The sequence below is a fragment of the Tiliqua scincoides genome, chromosome 4 (genome assembly GCF_035046505.1).
Source record: "Tiliqua scincoides isolate rTilSci1 chromosome 4, rTilSci1.hap2, whole genome shotgun sequence".
NCBI classification, from domain to species: Eukaryota; Metazoa; Chordata; class Lepidosauria; order Squamata; family Scincidae; genus Tiliqua; species Tiliqua scincoides.
In genome coordinates this window covers 17587333-17597674 of record NC_089824.1, presented here as the reverse complement: position 1 = coordinate 17597674, position 10342 = coordinate 17587333, and the positions used below count along the sequence as shown (strand labels likewise).

General features: G+C 44.6%; 1 pseudogene; it reads right to left on the bottom strand.

The window, feature by feature from the left end:
* Positions 1-8363: 8363 nt before the first annotated feature.
* On the bottom strand, positions 8364-8482 carry LOC136650684 (5S ribosomal RNA; annotated as a pseudogene).
* Between the last annotated feature and the right edge of the window lie 1860 nt (positions 8483-10342).

Sequence of the window (10342 nt, the reverse complement as noted above, 5' to 3'; positions counted from 1 at the left end):
TGAATGAGCAATTACAGATTAATCACCAAAGCTTAAATGTCTGTATCAGCTGGTGTCAACCCAGATACAACATTTTCTTGATGGAGATAATTTACACATCCAGCAGATGTTGACTTTGATGGGAGGTGGGAAGGCATGTGGGAACCAGCTTTCTGTGTGGCTAGCTCACAGGATATGTGCCAGCTCCAACAACCCCTACACAGGTGTGGTGTTATTGTGGTAACCTCTCCCACAGTCTAGCCAACCTACATGGTAGCTACATCACAGCATTACCATGGAGATCCTACAGCACAGTGGTGGTTTTTCTGTAGCTGTATGTATAATGCCTGAAGCCAGTCTGATAGTCCCACATGGTGTCAATTTTCTCTGGTTTACAGTTCCTTAGGGAAAGCTGTGGACTCATTCTTTGCCCCTTTTCTATGAAAGGTCCCAACATCCTTGCTAGATATATTCATATCAAAATCCTTTTGATTTTGCCCATTCGTTTTTGGTGCCAATTCAGTTGAACTTTAAGACACTTCCCAATTTGGGTTCAGGCCATCTGAAGGACTGTCCTTCTCCCATACATTCTGGCCAGCTCTCTTAGGTCATCTGAAGGGGCTCTCCTTCAAGTGCTACCTCTATCCCAAGTTAGAGGGATGGCAGCTCAGGGGTGAGCCTTCTCTGTAGTGGCTCCATAACTATGGAATTCCCTTCCAGGGGAATGAAGAACTTCTTCCTCCCTCATGGCTTTTTGGCAAGGGCTCAAAACATAACTGTTTCATCTGGCATGTAGTTGATGGGTGGGTGTTTAACCTCTGCATCTCTTCAATAGTGGTATGGCTTGACTGCTTCCCTGAACTAATAGTGCCCCTCCAGTGGCTCGATAACGTGTGTTGGATTTTGCTTTGCTTTAATATTTCAGTGTTTAACTATTACAATTAATGTTTTAATTCCTTGGTTTGATGTCCCCCCCTTAATGGTTGGCAACCTTCAGTCTCGAAAGACTATGGTATAAGCCTACAGCACCCGGTATTCCCAAGAGGTCTCCCATTCAAGTACTATCCAGGCCTGACCCTGCTTAGCTTCCAAGATCAGACAAGATCAAGGATGTGCAGGGTAACAGTAAGGTTGTGCCTTGTTTTCCTGGAGTTCCATTCCAGAATGCCAGTGGATAAAAAAAATCAGTGGATACCAAATCAGTGGGAAAAATAGCTTTAAAGACCCACTTCCAGATTTCTTGCTTCTCCATTGTTGCCCCAGAATGCATTGGTATAGATGCTATACCCCATTCAGCCACCAGAGGTGGTGAATAATAGAATCTAACTGAATGAAATTACAATCATTTAACAGCGCAAGGTAGGAAATTGGACTTGGAGCTTTCTTTCCTTGTTGCAAAGCATTTAAAGGTGGACCCCAGTATCAATGGCAAGTCAAATCAGTGGATACTGAGGTCCACCTGTACACTTATTATGGAGTTTTGTAAGCCGCCAGGGGCAATTGCTTCAGCATGGGAAAGATGGGATATAAATTATTCAAATAAATATCGTTGTGATGCTTGCTTGCATATCTAGGGCTAACAGTTCTGTAGCTTCCCAAGTTATGGGAAGTTATGGCTTCCCAAGATTTTATATTAGTTTTCTATTTTTACAGTTGTGCTCATGGTTATTGGGAGAAAAAAGTCACAGTATAACCTTGAGAAACCAGAAGTATTGATGAGGTGCCATCTAATTTAAATCAAGCATCCTCAGAGCAACAGACAAATGCATGCTGCTGGTGTAACATTCCTGCAGCTACTTACTCATATTTTTCTTTGCACAGTCAGACCATGCAATGGTTTTTGCATTGCAACACTTCGCAATAGTTTTTATTTATGGAAATATTAAAAAAGATGGAAACAATGATATGATGAGAGAAAGGAATGAAAAAAGATGCAAATGTTCAAGAGCCATAAACTCTATCGATCTTTCAGTCCAATCCTAACAGGGTCTTATGCTGCTGTAACTTGCATCCCAGCAGCATAAGGTCCTTTATGACTTTTGCGAAAAGTGATATCCTTCAGTACTGCCTGGCTGCTGTCACATGCAGCAAGCTGCTGGGTCCATATGCCCAGTGGTGTAGCTAGTGGGGGGGTCCGCTCTGGGTACCACCCTTGGGAGGGTGACACCACAAATAACCCAACATCGCTAACAAGGTTAGGAGTAACCCCATCATGCCATATACCGTTGGATGTGGAATTTCCATCGGAATGCAATGAAAAAAACCAGAGCTAAATATCTCCTTTCCATCAAAAGTTATGGCCAAAAACCCAGAAACCCAAAAATGCATGAAGCCCTATGGACAGTGATACTGAACCATATTGCTCATTTAATTGCGAGTAGGTGGACTTGCCTTAGTCCATAGGAAAGGGCAGACTGAGAGGAATCCAACGACACCAGAATGGTTCCTGTCCAATGAAAGCAGCCCCCAAAAGCACCCAAGAAGGAAGTCCCTCCCTCCAAGCTGAAAAATGTATTGAGCCCTATGGAAAGCGAAAGGAAGCCACACGGTCACACTTACTTGTGAGTAGGCAAACATGCATTGGTTCCTGGTCAAGTTGGGTACAGGGGAGTGCAAGGCTGGCTGCATGGTCCCGATCTGATGAAAGTGGAGCTCAACAAATGCTCTAGAAGGCAGCCCCCCCCCACCCCAAAGAATAATACAGAGGCTTCAGCTGTAAGGTGAATTTTTACTTGTTTTTAGACTTGCAAAGCTGAGTGCGTCCTGACAGTGATATGCTTACTCTCCCCTCCCCTCCAAGCCTGGATACCCCCACAATCTCCCTTTCTCTCCCCCCCTCCAAAATCTTCCTAGTCACCAAAATTCTGGAAATTGTGGCTTTTAGGAATAAAACCATTGTGTTATATACCATTTTATGCAGAGTTTCATCCATTGCTTGTGGGGAAATATTCACTGCATTTATTTTCTGGCCATTATTATTATTCATTTCATGTCATGACTATTATTATCTCTGTCTCACCTACCTCACAGGGTTGTTGTGAGGACAAAATAAAGGGAGGAACCAGGTACACCACCCTGAGCCGCTTAGAGGAGGGTGGTATAAAAATATTAATTAATAAATAATATAATATATTAATTAATTAATTAGTCGTAGGGGGTGACAATGTTATGGGCCCCGGATGTCAAATGACCTAGCTATGCCTCTGCATATGCCAGTGAAGGAGCTCCTGACTGGCAAGTCAGCACAGGAAGAGGGAGGGAAATTGGTGGAAGAACAGGGTGGAGAGGGGAAGGCACATAGTGAATATCAGGGTAGGGAAGAAGGCAGATCAAGGCTGGGAAGAGAGTGGTATTGGCAGCATATCCTATTCCCCTTCACAGCCTCCATCTGCCTTCTTGGGTCCACTCGGACTTGTGCCAGCTATATAGCTGGTGCAGATTCAAGTAGACCCAGTGGGGAAGCACAACCTTAACTTGGGCCTAGGGTGTAAATGTTCTCCTACCTGAGCAGGTCTTTGTGGCTCAAAACTCCCCTGCGGGATGCAGTTCACAATCCATTGGTGCAGCCGCATCACTGTGTGGGCAGTTAGGCAGGATTGGGCTCTTTATCTATAAAATCAAAACAAATACATTTGGGAATACTTTGCATAGAGAAACCATCAAATTCAAGGACATTAGAAGAAAGAGAACTTCTGAATCTTTCGGCTTAACATCTTTAACACCTTCTGGCCTCCGTCTGGAAGGTAACAATTAAAAAGAAGTGTGAAAATTCTCTTGCCCTCAGCATTCTTAAAACTGTCATCTTAACTCCCAGTGTTCCTTTAAATCACAACTGCGTACTGAGGAAGGTAGAAGTCAAATCATCTAAGCAAAATATGATAGTGGAACACAATTCTGCTGTTGTAAATGGCCGTATGATGGTGTGCTGTGTAAGCTGCCAAGAAACCATTTTGAAACCGCCACCCCAAATGGCAGCAGTGTCAGCTGCATGCTGCTAAAGCTAGCTACTGGTGGGAGTGCAGGTAAGTCAGATTGGGGAGAGGGCAGGTGATGGGAGGAACAGGGCAGGAAGGGGGCATGTTTGGCCAAATTCCCATTTAAAGCTTGGAATAGATAACTTATGCCCACTTTCAGCTAATTAGTTCTCTTCTTCACTCGAAATAGCCTTAATTCTGCAGGAAGCACTGCTGGGTAATGCCCTACCACCAGAGTAGCTTGCCTGTTCAACCTGCAGAGGTCCTCCTTCCTTCCCTCTCCCACCTCTGTAGCAACACCATGGTTCTCAGCAGCTCTTGGGCATGGCGGCCACACACTAGTCTCCAGCAGTCCCCAGTCTGTCAGTCAGCCAGTCCATTAGTCACTTTCCCTCCAAGCTGCTTCCTCTTGCTCTACCTCTTTCCAACTTTCTTCCTTCTACACCCACAAAGGGTGCTGCTTTTATCCTTGAAGACCTTGTTGCCTCTAGTGGTTGCAGCTGTGCAGCACACCCACTACTTAAAAGCCTAGGTTTTAACCCCGTTCTACCCAGACCTGTCAAAGCAAGGGGTCACTGTTGACATCACATGACATCCTTTCCCCTTGAGGGATTGTGCGTGTTTCCTTTACAGGGAGAAACACCAACAGGAACACCAAAGCAATGGTGCAAAGAAGGGGATGGTGAGGAAGGAGAAGCAAGGGGGCAGCAGGTTGATCTGGCAGCTGCTCCCTTACTCCTCCTTCCTTGCCACCCCCTTCCTCTTGTGGCAGCCTCCTCTAGGACTCTTCAAGTGATCCCCATTGGGATGTAACCATTAAGAGGTGGCAGCCACCACCTTGGCTGAGCATCACATGATCCCCTCACTTAGCCATGCCACTGGCCTTCCCCCTGCCTTCCTCCCCCTGCGTGTGCTTACCTGCTCTGGCAGGTCTCCATCAGGTCTTCAGTCTTCCTGATGCTGCTCTGGCAGTGCATGCTGCCGGACCACATTTTATGGCTGCTTTGCTCTGCAGCAGCCAGCACTGGCAAAACAGCTGTACCGCCAGTGGGGTAACCCATTAGATCTGGGCCATTAAAAACCAAGAGGAAGTTTATTGTTTTGTTTTAAAAAATAAATGTGATTTTCCTAAAGTATGTTATCAACAGTTTAAAATATACCTCAACATCTGCAATGTGTGAAATAGCAAGTTATATTGTGGTTTAATTTTCAGGGCGGTTTAATATTCATGTTGATGTGTTTTCTGAATGCTTTTGAAGACAAGATGCATCTCAGTTCCAACTCAGACATGTAACTTCTAGAGACCTGACAGCCATGGTAGTCCTGGCACTGGTGCCGCCTGGCGTCATGACTGCAAACTGCTATCCCTCCAGGAGCCAGGCAGCCACCCCCTCCTCCCCCAGTTTCACTGGCTGCCTTCTGTCCAGAGACCTTCTGGGGGCCAGAGAGGCCACATGCGGCCTCCCTGACCCTCAGAAGGCCATCTAAAGTCATAAAAGCATTGCTTCTGGTTTCCCTGGGAAACTGGAAGTGATGTTCTTACACCCTCTGGAGGCCTTAAAAGACCTTCTGATGGTTGGGGAGGTTGTGCATGGCCTCTGGGTGGAAGGCAGCCAGTACAACTAGTGGGGGTGTGTGGCATGGCATGGCATGGCTGGGGTCAGAACCCCCCAAAGTGCCACCTGCGGTCACTTAATCCCCTGGGCTCCCCTAGGTATGTCTGACAGGGAGTGGGGAGGAGGAAGAATGCTGAAAAAATAGGGACATGATTTGCCAGAAACTAAGATCGTGAAAGATAACTGCTTGTGGTAAAAAGGGTCATTTGGGCCACGTGCTGTTTATCCCCTAGGTCAGTGGTTCCCAAACTGTGAGCCATTGCTCCCTGGGAAGCCTCAGAAACCAGACAGGGGAGCCTCAGAATCCTTGTGAAAAATCCGCTGCCCTATACAACTTGTAGGATTCTAGCCGTAAGGGAGAGCTGTGGCCAATGGCCCAGTAGGTCAAGGGAGCTGCCAGCTGAAAAAGCTTGGGAACTACTGCCCTTGTGTGCTTGTATCAAAAACTATTTCGTAATGACTGAAAAAATCTGGTAATGACCAAACAAAATGCCACACACATTAATATTTTCCCATATCTTGACAAGCCAGAATGTATAAACCCTAGTTCTGATTTGTGTTCAGTTGCACTGAGCAAGGGGACATCTTCTAAAATACTGCCATGCTGGCTGCAAAATGCCACCTTTAAATATTGCTGGTCTACTTGTAATTTAGCAAGTGTATCAGGAAAGAAGCAGGTAAAAGAAAACTGAACAAGTAAAATTTTCATTGAATTTCCTGCTTGCGCACTTGTCAAGGCTGTTTGCAGAATTTTCATTGAATTTCCTGCAAGTACACATGTCAAGGCTGTTTGAGAAAGCAGTGTCATCTAGAGATTATTCTCTTTTTTAATTACTGATAGCACAGATAATGCATTCTCAGCGCTAATAAAAAGGACCTGACTTCTGCATTTGAAGAGCTCATACTCCAAGAAGTAACGACAGACACCATATGAAAAGGTGGGCATCCACTCTAGCCATTTTTCCCGAACATGTCCCAGACTGACTTTAGGACATACCAAACGCACAAAAAAGAAAATTTTAGTATTTTATATTTTCTTGATGGTGAAAACTTAAGTATAATTTTAAACAATTAAGGGCACAATCCTAACCCCTTATGTCCAGCACTGACATAAGGGCAATGCAGCTCTGAGGTAAGGGAACAAACTTACCCTTACCTTGAGGAGGCCTCTGTTACTGCCCCCCAACTGCAGGATGCAGCACATACCCCATTGGTAGAGCTATGTCAGAGCAGGAATGTTTGTTAGGATTGGGCCTAAAGATCTAAAACCATGCATCTATGGGGACAACTCATAGCTCATTTTCAGGGTACATAATTTGCATGCAGTTAGATTGTATTAGGCTCAATAGCATTGATGGTGAAGAGTCCAATGAGTACACAGTAGGATAACCAAAGGTGGTCAGCTCAGTTAGTACTGCATGTGCCGGAACATGTTGTATAAGCGGCCCCTCCCACTCACCCTTGAAGTCATTCAGGGCAGCGATGGCAATGCGCAGGTGCTTGGTGCCCTGAATGGCTCTGAGGGAAGGACTACTTACACAGCATGTTTCGCTTCCTGCAGTACTTACTGAATTGCCCCACCTCTGGCTATGCTACTGTACACTGTAACAGGGATGTACAACAAACCCGAAAACAGCAGCTGGCCAGAAACAGAGTTCTGTGGGACAAAACATCTGTTGAGATCAGTTCCTCTCTAAGCCAAATTCTGTGAAGACCAGGATCTCTGCAACACAACCGAAACCAGCAGGATAGTAACAGCTGTATGATAAGGCTGGTAGTTGAGAGAACCAACTGAAACAAGTTTTGAAAATCTGCTGAATTTCCAAACTCCACCCTTCAACTTTTGAATGTGAAATGCGGAATTTATAAGCTGAAATTGCTTTTTGAATGTAAAATATTTGCCTGGAATGTCTCTGGCTGGTTGATACCTCTTGACTATTTTGACAACGGCTGACTTGCAAAATGAAAAGAATGTCAAATGCCAGTAGGGCTACTGTTAAATAGTGGGTCCATGTGAATAAAGGAAGGCATAGCGATAACAGCTTAGCACATTTATTTCAGCTTCAGAACCCGGCAAAGAAAACACAAGGCAAACATGCCTGGCTTTATACCCCTTAGCTCTGCCCAGATTGGTGCTGTTGAAACTCTAAACTAGAGGGCCACTCGGACAGTAAGATTCTGATCCCCCACCCGTTTGGCCACCCTTACGACTGGGCCAATTGGTTATGCAGGATTTTGATCTGCATACATAACAGCTACCCTATTCATGAAAGTGAATGAGGTTAGCTGATTGGCTGAGGCACCTGTGTCACTTCCATCACTTCTCCTAATTCCACTTTCTACATCCATAAGGCAAGAGGGGAATGGGACAGAAGAGGAAGTGAAAGAAGCATGGGAGCTAGAAGGCCTCTGACATCAATCCACCACTCCTCTCCTCCACACTCCATTCCATTCCATTCCTGTGTTTTTGAATCCAGGAATCAGGAAAAGGAGGCACAGGGGCAGCCAACCCACTACTGAAGGGGGGAGCATTTGGACAAAAACTTCTTGGGTACCAGGAACTTTTAGCCTGCTCAGATTGCCACACGCTCAGTGACATAGCAATGGGGCGTGCAGTGAGTATTGAAGGTGTTGCAACACACCATATAAGCACCCCCTCCCACTCACCATTGGAGCCATTCCAGGCAACAAGCTCCTGTGTGTATTGTCATTGCTGCCCAGAATAGCTCCAACAGTGAGTGGGAGGGGCTGGTTACATGGTTGGCAACCTGCAGTCTCGAAAGACTATGGTATAAGCCTACAGCACCCGGTATTCCCAGGCGGTCTCCCATCCAAGTACTAACCAGGCCTGACCCTGCTTAGCTTCCAAGATCAGATGAGATCAGGTACGTGCAGGGTATATTGCCTGCAGTATTTATCACTTCGTTCCCCTGTAGTTAGTGGTAAGGGAGACTTACTGCCACCGCACCTGCTCCTTGTATTTCCACGTTCACTTTCAAATGCTAAATGCCTTGGTAAGTTATCTGTAAGATAAAATAGTGATCTATACGATAATGATAAATATTGTAAGATAACATGTCATGTGAACCACCGAATATAGATAAATACAGCCTATCAATTGACTTTGAAATAAAATCTCTGCCTGTCCAATACAGCTATCCCATATTGTGGGAGGGGGAGAGGGGAAATAATACTGCAAATATTTGAGTATTAAAAGAATTTTGGGAGAATACAGGGCCAAAAAAAAAAAAATACTGTCATTAATTTTGAAGAGCACAAGCAAATTTCAGCTCTAGGTAGAGGCAAATGGCTTGTCAAGCAAGTGAATCGCTCTGTAAGAAGCCAGGCCAGAACCAGCAGATTTATAGGACACAGTGGACCCCACTGCATTCCTTGTTGTACTTGATCCTTAATGGCTTGGTAACTGCATTATCACTCCTTGGTATTGCAGTAGAGGCAATTCAGTCCTCCTGCAAATTGCCACTGTGGGCCAGAGACCAAAGTGCCTAGGCCCTTGTTCAAAACCTCTGGCACTTGATACTATACCAACTGAAAACTTCTACAGACTTTGACCACTTTCATGTTTGCAAGAAAGAAAAGGCACTCCCAGGCAATTATCACAGCATCACCTAGTGCTGTGTTTGAAAAAGATGACTGGCTCTGTTATGCCCAAGATGCAAGACTACAGATGATCATTACCATAAATGTGTGTTATAAGTACAGATTAAAGGCAAAGATATTGTGCTGTGTTTATCTTGCAATAAAGAAGACTCTTCCCTTTACTTTGTTCTTCTTATAAAAGTCAATTAAAAATGCCCTCCTACTGAGAGATAATTTTCTTTGTTCATTTCCTTTCTCTCCCTCATCATAAACCTTTCCTTGCACAACCAACTCACTTCAGGCTGTTCAGCTCTGAATTCACAACTTTGAATTTTCATTACTTGTTTTAGTGAGGCAATCAGCAGAGCCAGAATGGAGGATATTTAATAAGAAGCTGGCGATCTGTAGGGCAGAGCTGCAAAGGAAGCCCGACAATCTCATCAACCTTATTTCAGATACAGTTTGGCTCCATTTCTACATAAGACCAAATTGGGGCTGAAAGGAACCTGAAAGTACAGACAAAGGGGCCTGCTGTCATTTGGAACTGTTGGGTATACCCTTCTTATGAACATATATATTGGTTTTTTGTCAGTTTAATGGTCATGATGACTACAGATCCTGTAGTCCTGGCCTGCTACAGATCCTGGGAATTGTCATTTTGTGAGGGTGCTAAGAATTCTGTCTTGGACAAACCACCAGCCTCCCTCACAGGACTACATTTTGCAAGGTTCCGTGAAGATAAATAAGACCTGACTATTACACTGCTAGCTCTAAAAGTCTGAAATCCATAGGAGTTAACTGCTTCTGTGCATTTAATTTCCATTGCTGTCATTATGACATGGATCCCAGTCCTACCTTTGTTTACTCAGAAACAAGTCCCTCTGACCTCAATGGGACTTACTTCCAAGTAAGTGTACCTAGGCCCATATCATTGCTGCCTTCAGCATGCTTCACTTTTTCTTGGTTGTGCACGTGGCATTGACAAATTAGTAATATAATAGTGGCCTTCTTTAGGAGAAATGGATTCCATTTAGTGTAATTGAAACGAATTGCCAAGATTCATTGCCAAACTGATAATTCCAAAGAATTACACCTTAGTAAGCTTCCAAGAAGGCCTTAAATCATTAGGCGATGTCCCTTTAGACATAAGAATAGAATGAAACTATTCTATGA